Below are 24,685 nucleotides of genomic sequence, written 5' to 3'. Positions count from 1 at the left end.
TTCTTACCATCAAGCCTGGTAAAAAAAATATTAATGCCGAAGAAAAACAACAAGTTTTACCAGCTTCTTCCAGTAGAGGGAAGCATTAGGTTCCAGAATTCTCCAGAAAACTTCAGAGGCGTTGCGGACTATGGAACGTCATCACTATTGATGTTCACAGGAGCGTAGCTATAGACTTGTGGGCCCCCTTGGGATGTTTTTTAACGTTATGCATCTCACTGTGCAACGTTATGTTTTCACAGCCTGCTCTGTGTGGTTAAGATAACACTGTTTTCAACACCTTTACAAAATAAAACCATTTTTTATGCACAGGTTTCTGTTTATTTTGATACACTGTTTCTCACTTAGGCTTGGTTCATTCTGCACTTTGGTTCAGTTGAATGTATGTTTTATACGCTTGGAAAGGAAAAAACGTACGCTAAAAAAGAATTCTGCTGTATGCTATAAAGCAAAATCTGATTTGCATTTTTTTTTTTTAATGGATTGCAGTGTATACAATTTTCTTCATATACAATAGCATTGCTAACTGCAGCAAAATGAAATGCACTGTAAGCCTTTGTCCCCACAATGTAAAAATAAAGGCAATAATGGCAAAAAATAAGGGATGTTACTACAAAATAACGGATGTTATTTGGCCTCAAAATTACATACGTTCAAAAAGACAGATGACAAATTGCCAAAAAATGATGGTGTGAACCTAGCTCAATTCAGTCAATAGCACAGAGGGCTTAAATTCTAGCTCTAATAAAATAGAGGATAAACTCTATGGGGGGCATTTATTAAGTCCGGCGTTTTTTACGCCGGACTTATAAATGCCCCCGCAGCTCCGGCGCTACGGGGATTTATGTAGAGGCGGACTGCCTCTACATAAATCCCGTGCGCGCCGGTGCGCACCGCCGAAAACCTACGCCAGCTGAGGACTGGAGTAGGTTTTCGGCGTACATTTGGGCGGAACGGATGGTATATCGTGCGGACTCTGAGTCCGTGCCCTCCGTTCCGCCCACTACACGCCCCCTTTCCGCCCCCCCTGGCGTACTCGGCGGAAAGTGCCGATTTGCAAATATTTTATTCGCAGATCGGCCATTTGCGTATAGAAAAATACGCAAATCGGCACTTTCCGCCGAAAATCATCCGCCGTAAATTTGTAAGTATTTTTTTTTCTTGTATCCGGAAATACTTTTAAGAGTATGTTCACGCAAATTTCAAAGGCCATTATTTGATACTCGAAATAACAGCCTTTATTTTGAGTGCCAAATGTGCATATATCCTTTGTTTAACATACTTTGTCAACCATCATAGCAATGACAGCCATAGGTACATTATTTAAATTTAGGTGAAATGATGGCTGCCATCAACACTCTTTTGGGTGTGGCCATTGGTGCATTGAATTTTGTTGAAAAGACAGAAAAAGGACGGCCCAAAAAAAAAGTCTGTGTGCGAACAACCTAAAATAACGGTCAATATTGGCTAAATAAAAGCCACCAATAAGTGTCCTGACATTAATTTGATGGCCACTACGAACAACAGCTGTAATTCTATAAATTGTGTGAACTAATGGTCGTTGTTTCCAAAGACTTCAATGAAAAAAACAAAATATTTCAATGTGTGAACATCACCATATACTAAGGCCTCCACGCAGTTTCTTTGTGTTTTTCTTGTGTTTTTCATTGTTGTAAATACAATGAATCTTGTGTTGTGCAGCAACATGTTCATTGCTCACATTCCTTCGTAATTATTCATAAATTGTTGCAAAATGTTGTTTTATTTTCAGTCTGACACAGTGCTCTCTGCTGACATCTCTGGCCGAGACAGGAACTCTCCAAAGTAGGAGAAGCTTTCTATGGGAATCCTCATAGAAAACTCTCCTACTCTGCACAGTTCCTGTCTCGGCCAGAGATGTCAGCAGAGAGCACTATGTCAGACTGAAAATAAGACAACATTCTGCATGACATATAGTAGCTAATAAGCATGTGAAGACTTGAGATTTTTTTATAGAAGTAAATTACAAATCTATATAACTTTCTGACACCAGTTGATTTGCCAGTTGATCAGCCAGTGAGTTAGTGGAGTGGCCACTAATATTGTGGGACTATAAAGGTCTGCCTAGAAAGCAAGTCCAGCAGCATCCAGAGTACAGGAAATCTTTAATTCTTTATTGAGCTCACAGGCAGATATGACGTTTAGACGAGTCGAAACGTTGTATATAATTGTGAACTCAATAAAGAATTGAAGATTCCCTGTACTCGGCATGACGTTGGACTTGTTTTCTTTACTGTTCATCTGTGCAGTCACTTACGCGCTTACAGAGGGATCAGCCAGTGATGCTGGACACCACATCATATAAAAGTCTGGCTGTCATTGTTCTATGTGGACTGTTGTGGACTGTTGAAATGGTTTACTGATAAGTGTAGTTAGTTTAGGAATGGACAGCACAGGTGAATCTGCTGGAGGCTGTAAAGATTGCTGAGCATAGTGGATGTGTTGTGCTCAAACCTACATTTTAAATTATTCCTTCTTAAGAACTGCTATTTTTGTTATGTAGTCCAATTTATTAGTAACAAATTAGCAATATTTTTAACCTGTTCATTTTTCTTGTTCAACAAATGGAACAAGTCTATGTGTGAATTTTGATTTGTACAGCATTGCGCTTCGCAAACACCTCTAAGCTTTTTCAAAGTCCCTAGCTCATGTGAAAGTAATTGGTAAACATTTTAGAACCTCTGTTTCTCTTAAATAGGTACACTCATACTGTACCTCTGTTCTCAAAGGGATTCCCCACTCCTGTAAACAGTGGTGCCCGAATACCTTCAATAACCATTGGCTGAACAACAGTTTAGCCGGCAGCTATGTCCCCCAATTTAGTTGGGATACCTAGCAAAGTTCTAGTACTGAACAAAACTGTGGTCTGAATAATAAATTATTCGAACACTGAAGTGTTCAAGAACTAAAATACCTCTTCCCTGCACCCACCCCCAAGATCTCACCCGTGTTCTGGTTTAGCAGCTGGATTCACAGCTTAAACAGGTCAGTACTGCTTTATAATGTTCTCCAGGTATCTTTTTATGGTGGGAAGACATAGAAGAGCAGTATCTTGTGTGCATGTTCATGTGTGTGTAGTGTTTGGGAGCAATTAAGGAAGCAGGTAGGCATTAACATTCGGGACAATGCCCCAGATAGGAAGGTCACTGCCCAAAATCTTTTGCTTAAGGACATGCTGCATACTGTAATGGTATGTGCCCGGGTCAGGACTGTTCACACACCACTCCTACTATATGGGAGCACAGAGAGGGCATATAAAGCACAGAGGGGGCAGAGAAGAGTTGTGAATTAATAAGAAAAAAGAAAGCGTGCAACTCTGATCAGAAAAAACATCAACTCTGAGTCACTATTTATAAGTCACTATTTCAAATACTAGCCTGCTTGACCATCTGTTAAAAATACTGTGTATATATATATATATATATATATATATATATATATATATATATATGGAGAGAGAGAGTGAAAAAGTAAATGCACATACATATAGATATATACTATTTACTTATATCAACCCAGAGGGCCCATGTACCGGATGTTTTAGGACCCTAGCAACACCCCTGCTTGCATTAACTGGCTCTTTGTTTGTAATCAACCCATGGGGTGGTCTTTTCAGATAAAATGGGCACTGTGGATGATGTATGGTGGACTGAAAATCTGCTACACAAGATCTGTTCTGGATATAAAAAATGTTAAAAGTTGACAAACAATAAAAAAAAACGTAAAGTAATTACATCAATTGCCGCGGCACAGCATCGTTCCGGTCCCGCGTCGCTGTTCAAATCCGGCGCGCACTCACATCATCCACTGCTGTCACCTCTCTTCTGTCTCTTGTGATTGAACACCGGAAGTCACACGCTGCCATAGAGAATGCATTGTAAAGCATGAATTCCGGCGTTAATAACAGGAGACAGAAGAGGGGTCACATCAGTGGAGGATGTGAGCTTCAAATCCGGCGCCGCAGGACCAGAACGAAGCCGCGCCGCCGGCTTATAGCTATGGGAATGTAGAAGACAAACATGGAAATAAAAAAAAAAATACAAAATCCACAAGGCTTATGTTATGGCCACAAATGGCTTTTTCTGTTGTGTGATAAGTCGGGTCCATGCTGGGCAATGTGAAGACGATTTGTGATGCTTAATACACGTTTGCTTGGAGATGACAGTATAATCTTACAGCTATGAACATTAAATGAAGCATTTAATAGCAGTTAAATATCTGTAGCTTCTGTTTCCCTTTATACAGACTGACAAGTGAACACATTGGAAGCTTTGTACAGTTCCCAGCAGACAGGCCATATTTTATCTACCTGCTCTGGTTCCAGTCATTTTGTCAGACTACTGTAAACTACAGTCATCTTCTTTTCTGCCCCTCCAGCATGTTCTGGTTTCAGCTGCTGGCTATGTTGCCTTTGTCTGTCTCGTAAATGGAATACCCACTGTTTACCTTGAAAAACAGGTTTGCCTTATGTCCAGTGGGCGGGAATATGGAAATACACTCTAAGGTTAAGCAAATTGATTTTTTCTTTTTCTTTTCCCTGTTTCGTGCAAACCACTAGTGCTACGCAATGACCTGGGAAAACATTACAGCTCTGTGGTGTCAGACATGAGCTGAGCAGAATTCAATGGCTTCCATCAAAAGTTTTCCTCAGCAATCATATTTTTTCATGGTTAACCAACATGGGGCAAATCATCATACATCACAAGGTAAGAAAAGTTTACAGTTCTTTTTTCAGGGTGTAAAACACAAATAAGACAGTTCCATGGTGGTAACATCCCTACTAACTACGGTTAGAAACTGCAATACACATCTTTATGAATAATTGTTACTATTATTGTTACTATTAACATCTGGCTGAAATCTGTTCTATTACTAGGCACATAACTTTTGGGCAAGTCTGTAGTTCAATCTCTACATATTTGCCTTAAGCAGAACATATATTTATATAATTAATAATACATGTGCTACATACACTATCATCTATAGATACCCTAACAACCCAATTCTTTAAGATGGACAATTTACCTGGTTATGGAAAATACTCATCTTTTTGTAAATCGACAGAAATATTTAAAGATCGTCCACTTAACCACAGGGTATGCATAGTACAAATACCAGTTTGACACTTGAAGGGGAAATGGTTTTAAGCCATCTCCTCAGCTGTAATACATAGTGAACCTATCTGCAGTAATGCAGTAATCTGATGAATTTTAATCACTTATGATTCACCTGCCAACCTGGTTGTAGACTGGTTTACAAGTAAACAATTCAATTTATGGAGGATAAGCTAGCACTCTATTATGGAATTGCTATTCATGCGAATGCACTGTTCATGCACACTGTTAGGCTGGGTTCACACTACGTATATTTCAGTCAGTATTGTGGTCCTCATATTGTAACCAAAACCAGGAATGGATTAAAAACACAGAAAGGCTCTGTCCATACAATGTTGAAATTGAGTGGATGGCCGCCATATAACGGTAAATAACTGCCATTATTTCAATACAACAGCCGTTGTTTTAAAATAACAGCAAATATTTGCCATTAAATGTCATCCACTCAATTTCAACATTGTGTGGACAGAGCCTTTCTGTGTTTTTAATCCATTCCTGGTTTTGGTTGCAATATGAGGACCACAATACTGACTGAAATATACGTGGTGTGAACCCAGCCTCAAGCGGTTCATCTGTGGTCAGAAAGTTATTAAAATTTGTAAACTGCTACTTAAAGGGGTTATCCAGTGAAATTTTTTTTTTTCTTTCAATCAACTGATATCAGAAAGTTATATAGATTTGCAAACTTCTCACATTAAAAAACTCAAGTCTTCCCATACTTATTAGCTGCTGTATGTCATGCAGGAAATGTTTTATTTTCAGTCTGACACAGCGCTCTCTGCTGACATCTTTGGCAGAGACAGTAACTTTGTCTCGGTTTTCTATCAATTCCTATAGAAAATCTCTCCTGCTATGGACAGTTCCTGTCTCGGCCAGAGATGTCAGCAGAGAGCACTGTGTCAGACTGAAAATAAAACAATATTTCCTGCATTGCATATAGTAGATAATAAGTATGGGAAGACTTAAGATTTTTTAATAGAAGTAAATTACAAATCTATATAACTTTCTGAAGCTAGTTGAGTGGAAAGAAAATTTTTTCGTTAGACAACCTCTTTAATCTCAATTCTTCAAGTATTTATAAGCTGCTGTATGTCCTGCAGGAAGTGTTATATTCTTTCCAGTCTGTGCAGAGCAATACAGGTTTTCTTTGGGGATTTGCTACTGCTCTGGACATTTCCTGTCACAGACAGAGGTGGCAGCACAGAGAGCACCGTGTCAGACTGAAAAGAATACAGGATTGAGATGTTTTAATAGAAGTAATTTACAAATTTAATTAACTTTCTGACACCAGTCGATTAGAATAAATTTTTTTCCCACCAAAGTACCCGTTAAGGGTGCTGCTTCTGCTACTTTAGACACTTTTCCCTTTCGAGCGCTTATCTCATGGATTTGGGCATTTCCACATGAGAGATTGCTGGATTGTTTGCACGGCTCTTAATTTCCATCATTTGTTGGTTACACTTCACCCAGGGATGTGTTCGGCTGAGAAACGAAGATTTTTAGTGCACTAAACTAATGTGATTAACTGACAAATAACCTTTTGCTTGTTTGTTAGGTGATTGGTGGGCTTATAACTAATGGAAGTATCAGTCTGTTCGGTCAATAACCTTATGCCGGCCTTGGACAACCCCTTTAATACAGTTTTTACTTATCTTGAAAGGAGAAGTCTGGCCAATTATAAATTCTCACAGCCAGCAGGGGCAGGGGGAATTGAGCAGTGAGCAGTAGGACCGGCCTTGGGACCCACAGCGGAAGGCATGATGATGTCATGATTCCGAGGAAAATGTCTGTTCCAGCTGATGGACTCGCCGCTCAGCCAATCAGTGACTGGAACGGTGTCCCACCCCAGTCACTGACTGGTTGAGTGGGCATTCCATCAGCCGGGTCGTGACGCAGAGATACACCATAACACACCATCCTTTTTCCTTTTGGGGAATATTTTTTGGTATAAAATGAACAAGATATGGCACACACTCTCCACATGATGGTTAACTATTCAAATAAAAAAGAAACAAACTGTTTTATGCACAAATGATAATTCAGTAAGTAATGGAATGCTGGGTTTCTATGTTAGTCCCATTTGTAATGGTGAAAAGTTTATCTAAAATTGAATTTTGCCCATCCTGCTGTTTTTTTTCCTTACTGTAGTGGAATTCCATGATGAGAGGACACATGTACACTGAACTTACTAATGCAATAAACCTTTCAACAGGCACTCAAAGGTGGCCATATACAGCTAAATGCTAATTGTTCATTTGGCCAACAACAATTTCTTCTAATCTTTCCACAACTGTGAACGTTTACCATGGCTAAATATTAGGGCTGCACAATTAAAAACCAACACGCTGACCCTTCTCTCTCCCAACATCATCTGATAGGCTATGTTCACACTGCGTAAAAGTACGGCCGTCGTTGCCATCGGCAACAACGGCTGTACTTTACACGTGCGTGCGCATTGCCTCTGCTGCTATCAGATCCCGGCCGGAGCGTATACACATCGTATACGCTCTGGCCGGGATCCTGCACGGGGCCGCAAAGAACTAACATGTCAGTTTTCTGCGGCCGCAATTCAGTGAATTGCGGCCGTAGGAAACCCATGTCGGTTCACACACAGAAACGAGCGGCTCCAACCGCTCTCTTCACTGTGTGGTATGGGAGGTTCTGATGCTGGCGCCCGCTGATGCGCCCGCATCAGAACCCTGCAGCCAAAAGATCATCCGGCTGGTACTGCAGTACCAGCCGGGATGATCCGTGCAGAGACCGGCCGTTCCGTGACCCGACCGGGTCACGGAACGGCCGGTCTCTATACGTTGTGTGAACGTAGCCTTAAGGGGTGAATCAAGAGGCCACCATTTGCTTTAAACATCCAGCCAGTTTGGCCAACATTTGCCCGTAGTTTGTGGGGACCTTAATTTATTTTTTTTTCCTTAGAAGACTACAATAGTCTTTAGTTCACTAACCGACTGTTTCTAATATGGCTATTCCCTTTAATGTCCAATCAATGTGGGTCTCACCTTTGTGTTGCCCCTACTGAAGCTGGCCTGGGAACTGAAAAGTAGCTGTTTTAAGCAGTTTGCATAACTCCAATTGACATTAATAGAAGTTGTGTAAACACAATAGCATCGTAATATGCTGTTGTATTAACCTCAGAGTTATGAAAGACGCTTTGCTAACCTAAACTGCATAAAAAAAGCCCAATTAGTTATTTTTTATTTCTCGACCACCTCCCATGGTGACAAGCAGAGAGAGGGGGATTGGCAAACCACAGATTTTGAGATAGGTGTAAGTATCAGAGATCAGAGGTAAAACCAAACATCATAGCATAGCTTTTATGGCATAACCTGAAATATGTAAATTGCCTCTAAAATTACTGATATCTCAGTATAGACTTTACCTGGTCTAGTTAATATGTATATATATATATATATATATATATATATATATATATATATATATATATATATATATATTATATATATATATATATATTTTTTTTTTTTTTTTTTTTTTTTTTTTCTCTCAACCTAAAGACACCTGGCTAGATAATTACTGTACTTACTGGGGCAGTAAACAGCTACACTCCTTACCCCATGTCAATTGTAAATTATCTTGTGTTTCTATTATATTCCTTGATATGCCAGGTGTACATATGTGTAACACTAACATAAAATATTGGTATAAGGGCACTGTAACGCTGGGAGTAGTGGTTGCTCTGTGCCATCACTATCGAAGACATAAGCCGCACCAGGGAGCGGAGTCTAAGGGGCCGCTGGTCTTCACCAGAGCCCGCTGCAAGGCAGGAAGGATTTGCTACGGCAGTCGACCTCCAGGTCATTACCCCTGGCTTGGCTTGCTAGAGGCGGTGGCGAGGTGCAGCTGGAGACTAGACAGCAGTCAGATGGCAGGAACCAGGAATGGCTCGAACCGCTGGGCAGGATACACAGGCAGGAGTATACGACAGGATACACAGACAGGATACACAGGCTGGATACAGGAGAGCTGGGCCACACACTAATGTGAAGCATGTAGAGGCTCCAACACCTGTGGCAGGGCAGGGCTGCAATTTATAGGAGAGCTGCAGAGCAGCAGCCAATTAAAGGCACACTGACCCTTTAAATAATAGCAGAGCCTGTGTGCGCTCTCCCTAGGAGACAGGGACGCGCCTGTCGAGCTGACAGGGAGCCGGAGGGGGAGGAGCCCAAGCACAGAGCAGGAGATGGGGCAGCAGCGGCGCGGCGAGAGGTATGTGCCGCGGCCGCGGATGTGACAGTACTCCCGTCCCCCTTGGGCCTCCCCCGCTTTCTTGCCTGCAAGAAGTTCTTAATGAGATCCCGATCTAAGATTTTGGCTTTGGGTTCCCAGGATCTCTCCTCTGGGCCACAACCTCTCCAGTGAACCAAACAGAAGCATCTTCCTCTAACAGTCTTCATTTCCAGGATGTCCTTAACAGAACAGATGTCATCGGAGACTGCTTGTGGAGGAGAAGAGGAGAGTTTACTAGAAAAACGGTTGAGGACCACTGGTTTTAAAAATGAGACATGGAAAGAGTTCGATATTCGCATGGTAGGAGGCAAGCGTAGTTTATAGGCGACCGGATTAATTGCCTCAGAACCGTGAATAGACCAAGGAACCGTGGACCCAACCTGTAACAGGATCTTCAATTGAATGTGCTTGGGCGACAACCAGACTTTATCACCTGGAGTGAAAGTCATGGCAGGTCCCCTCTTTTTGTCTGCCTGTACTTTCATCCGATTGGTAGCATGTAACAAGGATTGACGTGTCTGCTCCCAGGTGGACTTAAAGTCTTTTACCAATTCATTTACAGCTGGTACCTCTGAGGAAGTGGGGAGAGGCAACGGAGGCACAAGTTGTGGTCCATAGATGATGAAGAACGGGGAATTGCCTGTGGAAGAAGAGTCTAGGTGATTGTAAGAGAACTCAGCCCATGGGAGTAGACTCAACCAATTGTCCTGGCGGGCAGAAACAAATTGACGAAGATAGTCCTCAGAACCTGGTTGACTCTTTCTACTTGTCTGTTGGTCTCTGGATGATAATCTGAAGAGAAGTCTAGCTTGACCTTGAGCTGTGAACAAAGGGCACGCCAAAAACTCGAGACAAACTGAGGACCCCTGTCAGAGACAATATGCGGGGGCAGGCCATGCAAACGGAAAACATGTTGGAAGAAGAGGCTGGCCAGACGGGGAGCAGAGGGCAATCCGGGAAGAGGTATGAAGTAAGACATTTTGGAGAACTGATCCGTGACCACCCAGATGATGGTGTTATCCTGAGAGGGAGCAAGATCGGTAATAAAGTCCTTGGCTATATGTGTCCAAGGAAGATATGGGATTGGCAAAGGCTGAGGTAGACTGGCTGGTCTCTGACGAGGAGACTTGTTTTGAGCACAGGTGGAACTGAAAGCCACAAAGTCCTTGACATCCTTGGATAGTTTGGGCCACAAGTAGTGACGAGAGATTAGCTGTCTGGTCTTATGGGTACAAGGATGTCCAGCGACCAAGGAAAAATGCCCTCATTTTAGGATTTTCCTACGGAGTGCAGGGCGAACATAGATCTTCCCGGCAGGAACATTTTGAAGAAAAAAAGTGGCAACAGACATCAGACGTTTAGGTGGTATAATGTGACGAGGAGCGTCCTCATGTCCCAGGACATCTGATGCCCTCAAGAGAGCATCAGCTTTCACATTCTTCTCTGCTGGACGGAAAATTACCTGGCTAAATCTGGACGGGAGAGAACTGGAGCAGAAGCGAAGGCTGCCTTCAATTTAGAAAATGCTTGTTCAACCTCAGGTGGCCACTGCTTAGGGTCAGCTTTCTTCTTAGTAAGGGTCCCGATTGGCACAACCAAGGTGTAGAAATGTGGAATGAATTGTCTATAATAATTGGCGAACCCCAGGAAACATTGTATGGCTTTGAGCCCAATGGGGCGTGGGCACTGAAGGACTGCCAAGAGTTTTGCTGGATCCATCTGTAGACCATGGTCTGAGATTATGTACGCAAGAAAGGGAAGGCTGGACTGATGGAACATGCACTTCTCCAATTTGGCATACAGACGATTAGCCCTTAGCCGTCGCAGTACTTGGCGTACTTGAATCACATGGGTCTGCATATCAGAGAAGTAGATCAGGATGTCATCCAAGTACACAATGACACAAACGTAGAGGAGATCTTGGAACATGTAATTGATGAACTCCTGGAAGACCGCTGGAGCGTTGCAGAGATCAAAAGGCATGACCAGATACTCGTAGTGCCCATCCCTGGTGTTGAAGGCGGTCTTCCATTCATCGCCATTTTGGATTCTAATTAAATTGTAGGCCCCCCTGAGGTCCAGCTTAGTGCAGACTCGAGCTCCTCGGAGGCAATCGAATAACTCCAAAATCAGAGACAAGGGGTAGCGATTTTGCACAGTAACTTTGTTGAGTCCCCTGTAATCAATACAAAGACGGATCGATCCATCCCTCTTCTGGACAAAGAAGAACCCGGCACCGGCAGGAGAGGTGGACTTATGGATGAAGCCCCTCTGCTGGTTCTCCTCCTTAATATAAGCAGCCATGGCCTTAGTCTCTGGAACCAAAAGGGGATGCCCGGAAGAAGATCAACAGGACAGTCATATGGGTGATGAGGCGGTAGAGTGTCAGCCTCCTTCTTGGAAAATACATCTGCCTGGTTTTGGCAGGCCAGGCAGAAGCTTGGATGGATCTGATGAAGAAGACACTGGCTATGGCAATCCAGGCCCCAAGACAAAATTTCGCCAGTCTTCCAGTAAAGGTTGGGGGTGTGAAGCTGCAGCCAGGGTAGACCCAACAAGATGGATGAGGAAGAATGGGGCAAGACATAGAATGACATCTTCTCTGTGTGTAGCTCTTCCACCTGCAAGGTCATGGAATTGGTCTGGTACCGGACGACATCGCTGAGGGTCTCGCCAGTGACGGAGGATATAGTCAGTGGTTTGGCCATGGGAACCACAGACAGCTGCCCCCCTTTTACCAGCAACGCAGCAATGAAACTGCCTGCAGAGCCAGAGTCCAGGAAAGCAGTGGACAGAAATGGCTGACCAGCTGTAGAGAAGACCGTTACTGGGAAGCATATTCATGGAGAGGAAGTGCACACACCTAGGGAGGCCTCTCCTACTGGACCTAGGTGCTAGAGTTTCCCGGCCATTGAGGACGCTTAGGGCAGTTTAGAGTAGACGGAAATGGTCAGGGCTGGCATAATAAAGGCACAGCTTTTGCTCCCGATTGCGACTTTTTTCCTCTGAAGACAAACTGACTTTCTCCACCTGCATAGGTTCCTTAGGCTGTGGCAGGGGCTCAGAAGCGGATGGCCTCTGGAAAACTGGTGCTAGATGACAGGTGCGGCGAGGACGATGTGACTCGCGTTCTTGTCGAACCTCCTCCTCTCGCTCGGAGAATCGGACGTCTATCCGGGTGGCGAGATGAATGAGGTCATTCAGAGAGGTTGGGAGGTCGCTGCAGGATAGCACATCCTTCACCCAGGAAGATAGACCCTTTTTGAAAGTGGCCACCAGGGCGGCATTGTTCCAGTCCAATTCAGCTGCCAATGTGTGGAATTGTACCGCGTACTTCCCAACAGAGGAGTTCCCCTGGCATAGATTGAGGAGGGCGGTCTTAGCAGATGAGACTCAAGCTGGCTCCTCGAAGACACACCGGAACTCTGACAGGAATGCCTGGAGATTTGCAGTAATGGGGTCATCTTGGTCCCACAATGGTGTTGCTCAGGCCAAGGCTTTCCCCTCCAAGAGGCTAATGACAAAAGCCACCTTTGAGGGCTCAGTGGTAAATTGGTTTGCCAGGAACTCAATGTGCGTAGCGCACTGGGTGACGAACCCCCTGCACATCTTGGGGTCTCCAGCAGACTCGGACGGCTGCGCAAGACGTAAGGTCAGACCAAGAGAAGAAGTCACTTGCATCAGAGGTGGAGACACTTGTGGAACCTGTTGATGCTGCTGTAAGGCGGCTGACAATTGCTGAATCTGCTGTGACTGCTGTTGAATCTGCTGTGACTGCTGAGTGAGTACTTTCACGATGTCGCGGACATCAGGCACCTTGCCGGGATCCATGGTTGGAGCCTACTGTAACTCTGGGAGTAGTATTTCCCCTATGCCACCACTAGCGATGACGTAAGCCGCATCAGGGAACGGAGTCTAAGGGGCCGCTGGTCTTCACCAGAGCCCGCTGCAAGGCAGGATGGATTTGCTGCGGCAGGCGACCCCATAGGTCGCTACCCCTGGCTTTGCTGGTGGCGAGGTGCAGCTGGAGACTAGTAGGCAGGCTAAAACTCAGCAGGAGGCTCGGTTGGAACTGAGACAACAGTAAGATGGCAGGAACCAGGATTGACTGGAACCGCTGGGCAGGATACACAGGCAGGAGTATACGGACAGGCTACACAGACAGGATACACAGGCTGGATACAGGAGAGCTGGGCCACATACTAATGAGAAGCATGTAGGGGCTCTAACACCTGTGGTGGGGCAGGGCTGCAATTTATAGGAGAGCTGCAGAGCAGCAGCCAATTAAAGTCACACTGACCCTTTAAATAATAGCAGAGCCGGAGCACGCTCCCTAGGAGACAGGGGCATGCCCGTCGAGCTGACAGGGAGCCGGAGGAGGAGGAGCCCCGGCACAGAGCAGGAGATGGGGCAGCAACTGTATTCAAATGTTTGCTCACGTCACTTGCTTAATCCTTCACCTTTAACTCAGTACAGCACAATGTATTACTAAGACAACATCAAATACTTCCTTACATTAAACACTTTACATTTTAGATTTTGTTAAGAATATTTCATGGATTTAAAAGCATTGGAGTGTGGTAGTCTTAACCATAAACAAGAAAATTACAGGTGGTGAATATGAAAACAGAGACATCTAAACTATTGAGATCTATAGATCTGGTTGAACAGCTAATGCTCATTAAAAGGGTTAATGGTCTTGAAGGAAAGATGTATATCCTGTACAAGAATATAAGTGCTCTGAAGTCTGCATTTAGATTTTGCCATTACTACTTGAGTACATTCATGCTGTTAGGTACGTCAAAAAACATCAGCAGTATGTACTGTACATTCAGTAAATTCTAAAGTTAGTTTATCCATGTGTCTCTTCCATTGTTGACTGCTTGATGCCTTAAAGGGGTACTCCCAAATTTTTATTTTATTTTTTTCAAATATTGCTGCCCTTATATACAACATAATGAACAGCCTATTCTTACCTCAACATGCTCCCCCCGGGGTACTTCTAAGGCTTGTTAAGGTCCCGCCACCTTCTCCTTGCTAAAACAAGTAAATGGTGAGGGTCTCAGCACTGACTTCCCTACCAAATAAGACTTTTGACAGGACATGTTAAAAGGTTTTTCAGCAACAGCAATGCTTTAAACTAGCTTTAAAAAAAGTCTTTATTTGGATTGTTGATTTTTTACACATTTGAGGCTGTCGCTAGTGCTGCTACAAGTTACTAAGAAAACTTTACATAAACAGGTAACTTAAAACTGCCCCCTCTTCCATCCATAGATATCAATAATGACAGGTGCAGTATCCCTGAGGTGTGCACTGATTATAGAAGCCTTAGCCTGCCTGAAGACCTCAGTAAGGTCAGAGGTCAAATACCATGTAGTTTAATGGAACTGTGACATGATTGTTGCAATTTCCTGGTCCCATACTGTAAAAGGCTACTTGACTCCTTCATTCTTTCAGCCTCTAATCGCTTCATTCGCCACACTATAACGTATGTAAAAGATCATTCCGGCTGTAACTAGTAATGTAATGTGCAATGTTTGACAACCAATGAGAAGACAGGTAAAACAGCGGTAAAGAGCCTAATTTACAGCAAAAAAGATGGAGATGCAGGCCTTTTGAGATAACTTTATGATGCCATGTGTCCTTAAGAAAAGAAACAAAGGGGGAGATTTATCATCATTATAGACCTTTTTTTTGAGTGAAAATGTCGCAAAATTTTGCACACCCGCATAGCTGCGCAAAATTTTGCGACATTTCACCTACTTAGACTGATCATGCCTACTTCAGCTTAAGCTGAAAGTAAGCATGATTTATCATGTGCGACTATCTAAAATAGTCGCACATGTGTCGCAAACTCACTCCACACTAGAGGTGGTCTATTTCACCACCTATACTGTGGAGCGAGTTTGCTCCGTGGGTCGGGTGCAGTGCACCCGGTCCACGCAGTGTAAAGGGTTAATTAGTGATGCAGCAGCATCACTACTAACCCCCTGGGGCTGTACAGTAAGGAGGGGTGCTTAGCGCACCCCTCCTTACAGTACAGGAGCAGGGAATCCCCTTAATTAAGCCGGGATTCCCTGCCTACAGGGTTTCCCACCCAAAAGCAGAAAGCAGTCTGCTTCTGGGCGGGAAATTTTAAATCCCCGCACATAAGTTACAGTCTGGCTCCCAGGGGCTTAAGCCCTTGGGATCCAGACTGTAACTGCCATGCCCATGCTGGAGGTCACCCAGCTTTCCAAGCATCCTGTAAGGTTAAAGGACAAGTGCCATGAAAAACTTTTTCCCAGTAATTGAAGCACATTACAAAGTTATATAACTCTGTAATGTGCTTCAATCACCTATCTGCCTCCCTTCCCTGTCTTTTCCCCCCTCCACCCCCCACCAGGAAGTGTCCTGACTCACACAGACCTGATTACTGTCGTCACCGTCACCAAGCTCTTCTCTCAGCTACTTCTCCTGTTACACCAGCCTCCCCCCTCCCCTGCCTTGTCAGGTGACTCTGCTTGCTCAGCTCCCATTGGGTGAACAACTGCAAGCCATCACTTGTCACATGTCATGCTTATCTTCCCTCAGACTGACTCCGGCACATAGGCAGCTCCCCCCTCCCCTCATACCCTCTCTCCTGCTGCCGTGGACTCAGTGAAGAAGTCATGTCACTAGAGAAGATAAGCTGAGCAAGCAGAGTCACCTGACAAGGCAGGGGAGGGGGGAGGCTGGTGTAACAGGACCTAGAGCAGCCCTCCTGCTGATGACTCATCCTCACAAGAAGGAGCTGCCTGGTGACGGTGACGACAGTAATCAGGTCTGTGTGAGTCAGGACACTTCCTGGTGGGGGGTGGAGGGGGGAAAAGACAGGGAAGGGAGGCAGATAGGTGATTGAAGCATATTACACAGTTATATAACTTTGTAATGTGCTTCAATTACTGGGGAAAAGATTTTCATGGCACTTGTCCTTTAACCCTTACAGGATGCTGGAAAAGTTGGGTGACCTCCAGCATGGGCGTTACATTCTGGCTCCCAGGGACTTAACCCCCTAGGAGTCAGACTGTTCTGGCAGTGCCCCCTTCCTTCCTGGGGCAGATGCAGTGCGATATCCAAGGAGGGGGGGGATAGGAGCTGGGGGTTACCTGTTCCTGCTTCCTCGCTGTCCCGGTAGGCTCCGCCTCCATGACAGTATGCCCCGCCCCCATCACGGGTCGGTACAGGGGCTGGGCTTACTGGGACTGCCGAGGAAGCAGCAACAGGTAACTCCCAGCCCCTACCATCACCCCCCCCCCCTCGGATAGTGCACTGCACCAGCAAGGAAGGGGGTGATGGTAGGGGCTGGGAGTTACCTGTTGCTGCTTCCTCGGCAGTCCCGGTAAGCTCCGCCCCCGTACAGATGGGGGTGGGGCTTACTGTCATGGAGGCAGAGCCTACCGGGACAGCGAGGAAGCAGGAACAAGTAACCCCCAGCCCCTTTCACCCCCCCCCCTCATTGGGGAGCGCACTACATCTGCTCTAGCAAGGAAGAGGGCACTTAACCCCCTTCCTTGCTGGTGCAGGTGCAGTGCCAGAACAGTCTGGTCTCCAGGGGGTTAAGTCCCTGGGAGCCAGACTGTAACTCCCATGCCCATGCTAAAGATCACCCAGCTTTCCCAGGATCCTGTAAGGGTTAACCTTACAGGATGCTGGGAAAGCTGCGTGATCTCCGGCATGGGAGTTACAGTCTGGTTCCCAGGGGGTTAACTACTTCCTTTTTTTCCCCCAGATACCGACATGCAGAGGATTACCTTTGGACTACGTCGATGACCGGCGGAGTTTAATGTTGAATAAAATGGTCAAAGAGGGGTGTGGGGGTGTTTTTATTTGAATAAAAAAAAATTCTAGGTGTATTTGTGTTTTCTTTCATTACTTTACAGACTTAATAGTGGAAGCTGTCTGATAGACGGAATCCATTACTAAGTCAGGGCTTTGTGTAAGCCGGTATAAAATGGCTAACACTAACCCCCCCCCCCCCCATTATTACCCCAGTACCCAATGCCACCAGGGGTACTGGGAAGAGCCGGGTGCCAGTAGTCCCAGAGCATCAGAATTGGCTCTCCTGGACTGGGCAGCAGCAGGCTGGGGAGGGCCTAAACCAATGGCTCTTCCCACCCTGGTGTTACCAGGCTGCTGTTGCTTGGTTTTTAACTCGGCTGGTTATGGAAAAGGGGGGAATCCTATGCGTTTTTATTTAAAAAAAAAAACTGCAAAGGATCCCCCCCTTTCTCCGGGACTACTGGCACCCGGCCCTGACTTAGTAATGGATTCCGTCTATCAGACAGCTTCCACTACTAAGCCTGTAAAGTAATGAAAGAAAACACAAATACACCTAGAAATTTTTTTTTTATTCAAATAAAAACACCCCCACACCCCTCGTTGACCATTTTATTGCACATTAAAGTCCGCCGGTCATTGATGTAGTTCAAACGAATCCGACGTAATCCTCTGCATGCCGGTATCTGAAAAAGAAAGGGAGAAGAAAATGCTCATTACCTAGGAGGCAAATGCTCCTGTACACGAAAATCACATTAAACAGCTTGTTCCTTCTCAGCTGTAGTTTGCAGTTGGTGCGCTGCCCATGCTTTGACCTTGTCTGTCCTTGTCATGGAGGCATTTAACAACAGGAAAAACTGGCCCTTCTGCTCATGGCGACCAATCACAAATGTTTAAATATTTTTCAGAGTAATTGGAGAAATGAAACTAGATCTCTGATAGGTTGTTTAATGCAAGTCATCCCACAGCAGGGGAGCCTTCGGCCCTTCAGTTGTTGCAATTCTACAACTTCCATAATGCCTGGACAGCTAAAGCATTGGCTGTCCAGACTTGATGGCAATTGTAGTTTTGCAAGAGTTGTTTTCAATGAAAATTGCATTGATTTCAAAGCAGAACAGCTAGAAATAATTGACATGTCAAACAACCAAACAATGGCCGTTGTTCAATACACTGTGTGAACAACAGCCATTGTCTGAATTGACTTTAATGCAACACATTTTTCTATGACAAGAATGGCTGTGGTTTTACTTGCAAACAACGGCTGTTCTTGTCATAAAAAAATGTGAACATAGCCTAAAGGACGGTATGTATACCAGTTCTGGTTGCATATCTTCCTAATTAACCCCTTCCCTTCACAGGACGTACCAACACATCTTGCGCGGGGGGGGAGTTTCAGAGAGGGGCCGCGCCGCAACCCCACTCTGAACCACCGCAATCCTGGCTTCTTTCTGCAGCACTCTATGTATCTAGTCTAATCCAGACCAGTATAATAGAACACTGATCTGATGGATCAGTGCTCTATTATATACACAGCATTGATCTCAACGGGAGATTAGTGCAGTTTATATAGAAGTCCCCCAGGGGGCTTCAAATTACTGTAAATGGAAATTTAAAAAAATGTGTTTTTATTAATCAAAAATCCCCTCCCCTATTAAAAGTGAGAATCACCCCCTTTTCCCATTTTATAAATAAAAATAAATAAATAAATAAAAACATATTTGGTATCCCATTATCCCATTTCTGATCTTGCAGAGTAAATGGCATAAGCGCAAAAAATTTCCAAAGTGTAAAATTGCGCATTTTTGGTCACATCAAATCCAGAAAAATTGTGAAAAAAGCGATCAAAAAGTCGCATATATGCAAGTAAGAAACCGATAGAAAGTACACATCATGGCGCAAAAAATGACACCTCACATAGCCCCATAGACCAAAGGATAAAAGGGTTATAAGGATAGGAATAGAGCAATTTTAAGGAACATTTACTTTTTATAAAAGGTTTTAATTTTTTAAAAGCCGGCAAATAAAAGAAAAGTTTATAAAAGCAGGTCCTAAGCATGAAACAGAGATATCTGGACTATGTAGTTGACCATTTTAAAATACTGTACGTTCATTCCCAATAACTGACTGTGAAATAGATGGCAATCAACTGTCAGCTGATTGTATCATTTATGCAGGCCTTAAAATCATTTCTAGCCCGCATATCACTGTGTATAATCAGGGATGTGTGGCCGGCAATAATAAAAGTGAAGGGATTGTGATGTGTCCCTGTCAGGGCTGGGTAAAAGGCTGTGATTGGCATGCATTACAGTCTTGCATTGGCCTTAAAGGACTTGTCTGGTTCAGAAACCCAATTTTAAACACATTAATGGGGCATTCTGAGTTAGTAGAGCAGTGTCTCTTATTCATAGCCTACACTGAATATCCAGAGCAGCGTGCATCTACACAGTCTCCTTCTTTCTGTAGAACCTGAAAGGTTCATGCGTCATACAATAAAAGTACCATGTAATGTTGATTTATTCCGTAGCTGAGTTGAAGGGCAACTGACACTTGCTGCTGGATTCTTTTGCACTAGAACATCCTGTCATCACTACTATATACTTTTTTTCTAACAACTCCTTTTAAATGGGGATTTAGAAAAAATTCTAGGTAGCAAGTTGATAGCACAAGTAAACAATCAAGAGTCTCCACTGATGCCCCCAAAAATTTAAATATGCAAAACAAGAGTCCGTGGAGCCTCAGTTACGAGTCTCAAAACACGGGATAGCCAGATATCTCTAGCCTGTTGCCAACGGGGTGCCTCCATGATGGGGAGAGCACCACACCACCCTGATAAATAACCCCTTAAGTCCCACTCGGTTGCGAGTATTGGAACATAGACAGGGAAACAACAGGGTGGCCCCTTTTGTCAATGTCTAACTCAAGGTGCGAGTATTGTGATCATGACAAGGGCTTGCAAAGGCAGGCTTCCACCCACAGACAGCCGTTTCGGGGTTTTTGCCCCTCGTCAGTGTGGGGTAGGATTCTGGCTAGTTGGGGCAATGAAAAATCAACCAACAAAACACAGTAATCACTGAACTCAAGGAGAACAGCGAAAAAAATTCCAATGAAGTACTCAATCAAGAGTCTCCACTGATGCCCCCAAAAATTTAAATATGCAAAACAAGAGTCCGTGGAGCCTCAGTTACGAGTCTCAAAACACTAGATAGCCAGATATCTCTAGCCTGTTGCCAACGGGGTGCCTCCATGATGGGGAGAGCACCACACCACCCTGATAAATAACCCCTTAAGTCCCACTCGGTTGCGAGTATTGGAACATAGACAGGGAAACAACAGGGTGGCCCCTTTTGTCAATGTCTAACTCAAGGTGCGAGTATTGCGATCATGACAAGGGCTTGCAAAGGCAGGCTTCCACCCACAGACAGCCGTTTCGGGGTTTTTGCCCCTCGTCAGTGTGGGGTAGGATTCTGGCTAGTTGGGGCAATGAAAAATCAACCAACAAAACACAGTAATCACTGAACTCGAGGAGAACAGCGAAAAAAATTCCAATGAAGTACTCAATCAAGAGTCTCCACTGATGCCCCCAAAAATTTAAATATGCAAAACAAGAGTCCGTGGAGCCTCAGTTACGAGTCTCAAAACACGGGATAGCCAGATATCTCTAGCCTGTTGCCAATGGGGTGCCTCCATGATGGGGAGAGCACCACACCACCCTGATAAATAACCCCTTAAGTCCCACTCGGTTGCGAGTATTGGAACATAGACAGGGAAACAACAGGGTGGCCCCTTTTGTCAATGTCTAACTCAAGGTGCGAGTATTGCGATCATGACAAGGGCTTGCAAAGGCAGGCTTCCACCCACAGACAGCCATTTCGGGGTTTTTGCCCCTCGTCAGTGTGGGGTAGGATTCTGGCTAGTTGGGGCAATGAAAAATCAACCAACAAAACACAGTAATCACTGAACTCAAGGAGAACAGCGAAAAAAATTCCAATGAAGTACTCAATCAAGAGTCTCCACTGATGCCCCCAAAAATTTAAATATGCAAAACAAGAGTCCGTGGAGCCTCAGTTACGAGTCTCAAAACACGGGATAGCCAGATATCTCTAGCCTGTTGCCAACGGGGTGCCTCCATGATGGGGAGAGCACCACACCACCCTGATAAATAACCCCTTAAGTCCCACTCGGTTGCGAGTATTGGAACATAGACAGGGAAACAACAGGGTGGCCCCTTTTGTCAATGTCTAACTCAAGGTGCGAGTATTGCGATCATGACAAGGGCTTGCAAAGGCAGGCTTCCACCCACAGACAGCCGTTTCGGGGTTTTTGCCCCTCGTCAGTGTGGGGTAGGATTCTGGCTAGTTGGGGCAATGAAAAATCAACCAACAAAACACAGTAATCACTGAACTCAAGGAGAACAGCGAAAAAAATTCCAATGAAGTACTCAATCAAGAGTCTCCACTGATGCCCCCAAAAATTTAAATATGCAAAACAAGAGTCCGTGGAGCCTCAGTTACGAGTCTCAAAACACGGGATAGCCAGATATCTCTAGCCTGTTGCCAACGGGGTGCCTCCATGATGGGGAGAGCACCACACCACCCTGATAAATAACCCCTTAAGTCCCACTCGGTTGCGAGTATTGGAACATAGACAGGGAAACAACAGGGTGGCCCCTTTTGTCAATGTCTAACTCAAGGTGCGAGTATTGCGATCATGACAAGGGCTTGCAAAGGCAGGCTTCCACCCACAGACAGCCGTTTCGGGGTTTTTGCCCCTCGTCAGTGTGGGGTAGGATTCTGGCTAGTTGGGGCAATGAAAAATCAACCAACAAAACACAGTAATCACTGAACTCAAGGAGAACAGCGAAAAAAATTCCAATGAAGTACTCAATCAAGAGTCTCCACTGATGCCCCCAAAAATTTAAATATGCAAAACAAGAGTCCGTGGAGCCTCAGTTACGAGTCTCAAAACACGGGATAGCCAGATATCTCTAGCCTGTTGCCAACGGGGTGCCTCCATGATGGGGAGAGCACCACACCACCCTGATAAATAACCCCTTAAGTCCCACTCGGTTGCGAGTATTGGAACATAGACAGGGAAACAACAGGGTGGCCCCTTTTGTCAATGTCTAACTCAAGGTGCGAGTATTGCGATCATGACAAGGGCTTGCAAAGGCAGGCTTCCACCCACAGACAGCCATTTCGGGGTTTTTGCCCCTCGTCAGTGTGGGGTAGGATTCTGGCTAGTTTTTTTTTTCGCTGTTCTCCGTGAGTTCAGTGATTACTGTGTTTTGTTGGTTGATTTTTCATTGCCCCAACTAGCCAGAATCCTACCCCACACTGACGAGGGGCAAAAACCCCGAAACGGCTGTCTGTGGGTGGAAGCCTGCCTTTGCAAGCCCTTGTCATGATCGCAATACTTGCACCTTGAGTTAGACATTGACAAAAGGGGCCACCCTGTTGTTTCCCTGTCTATGTTCCAATACTCGCAACCGAGTGGGACTTAAGGGGTTATTTATCAGGGTGGTGTGGTGCTCTCCCCATCATGGAGGCACCCCCTTGGCAACAGGCTAGAGATATCTGGCTATCCCGTGTTTTGAGACTCGTAACTGAGGCTCCACGGACTCTTGTTTTGCATATTAAAATTTTTGGGGGCATCAGTGGAGACTCTTGATTGAGTACTTCATTGGAATTTTTTTCGCTGTTCTCCTTGAGTTCAGTGATTACTGTGTTTTGTTAGCACAAGTAAAGGAATGAAGAACCTGTGGAGGTCTGATTATTGATTCCTTCTCTTGAAGCTTTCTTTATATATTTAAGAAGCTAAGATTATTGAAATATACCAGAACTGTTGTTTTCAGTATAATTGTGTTTACCTAGTTTTACCCATTCATATTAATTGCACTTCTTTATTAGCTCATTCAAATGATGTCATCGCTTTGTGTATAATAGCTACAATTCAGTATATATTCTTGTGTAGTTATAAAGTAGTTGATAATAGTTTGTTAGTTAATGAGGCTGGACACCGACCAAGGTCCAACAATATCCACCTGTAATAAATGTAAGAGTGTAATATTGATCCGTCACCCAGTGAACCATCTGTTATTTTAACATTAAGAGGGGAAATTTCAGGCTGAAATGCAGTAATGATGATTGCACTGAATAAGATCATATGGTCCCAATACCCATATTTACTAGCATAATCCTTGTAATCCAAATCCACTCTTAAACCAAAGCAAATTTTCCAATAAGAAATCATTGAAATGCAGACAATTGGTTCCACACCACAAAATAATGATTTTATATTCTGAATAACATGTAAAACAAATGAAACAAAGATTTAGAAAATGCTGAATATGTCATATGTCATTATAAGCTACTGTGCAGTATAGCCACCAGCATGTGGAGTATAATGTATAGTAAGTGCATAAGCCTGAAAAAAAGCCGCAGTTTGTAGATACAGGATGGAGCTACAGATCCCCATAATGCAGTAGCGTAGTACAACAGGCTAAAACAGAGAAGCATGGCTGCTATCAGAGGTCTGTGTGGTCGAATGACAGCAATGGAGAAGGGGGTATTTTCAGCATGGACCAATCAGGACTGACAGAGACTGCAGGGAGCATGAAGGAATGAGCAGGACATATATGGGCACATACATGCAGCGCTCTCTTCCTGGGGAGAGAGGGGCTACAGCTATGGAGACATTACCTCCACCGTCCTGTCCCCTGATGTAAGCCCCAGAATAAGTAGATCTGTAATGATTTGGAAGATGAGGGAGACTTCCTGAGTCAGAGTACAGTGCTGTAGACCCCGCTATGCAGACCATGCCCCTCAACAACTCGCCCTCTCCTTTTGGCAGGACATACAGCATCTGATAAATACTAGAAGACTTGAGATTTTTAAATAGAAGTAAATTACAAAGATACTGTATAAAACTTTCTGAAACCAGCTGATTTGAAAGAAAAATATTTAAATTTCACTACATGAACAAGGTTGCTTAATCAGATTTTCATTCGTAACATGGATTCAGAACAGAGCATTTACTATGCTGGATTCACTTGGAGAACCTTAACCCCCAATTTTTGTGTTTTTGTTTTTTCCTCCTTGTGCCACAGCACTTGCATTTTTCCACCTAGAGACCCACATGAGCCCTTATTTTTTGCACCACTAATTGTACTTTGCAATGACAGCCTGAATTTGTTCGTAAAGTACACTGCAAAAGCAGGAAAAAATTCAATGTGTGGTGAAATTGAAAAAAAAAAAAGCATTTCTTTTATTTGGAGGGTATTTGTTTTTAAGGCCGTTCGCCCTGGGGTGAAACTGTCTTGTTATATATGTTCATCAAGTCGTTACGATTACAACGATATATAACATGTATAACTTTTCTTGTATCTGATGGCTTTTAAAAAATTCAAACCATTGTTAACAAATATATGTTCCTTAAAATCGCTCTATTCCAAGGCTTATAGCGCTTTTATCCTT

The 24,685-nt window shown here is 44.2% G+C and overlaps 1 protein-coding gene across 2 annotated transcripts in view; it reads left to right on the top strand.

Moving 5' to 3' along the window:
* The first annotated feature begins 4,421 nt into the window (after positions 1-4,421).
* Positions 4,422-24,685, top strand: part of ITPRID1 (ITPR interacting domain containing 1) — a 116,978-nt gene continuing 96,714 nt past the window's right edge. For both annotated transcript variants that reach the window (XM_069958470.1, XM_069958469.1), the window contains exons 1-2: positions 4,422-4,497; positions 4,598-4,745. The gene's annotated coding sequence lies outside the window, so the exon portion shown is untranslated. The remainder of the gene's footprint in view (positions 4,498-4,597; positions 4,746-24,685) is intronic.

This window comes from Dendropsophus ebraccatus, chromosome 2 (genome assembly GCF_027789765.1).
Source record: "Dendropsophus ebraccatus isolate aDenEbr1 chromosome 2, aDenEbr1.pat, whole genome shotgun sequence".
Taxonomy (NCBI): domain Eukaryota; kingdom Metazoa; phylum Chordata; class Amphibia; order Anura; family Hylidae; genus Dendropsophus; species Dendropsophus ebraccatus.
This window is presented reverse-complemented; position numbering and strand designations above follow the sequence as displayed.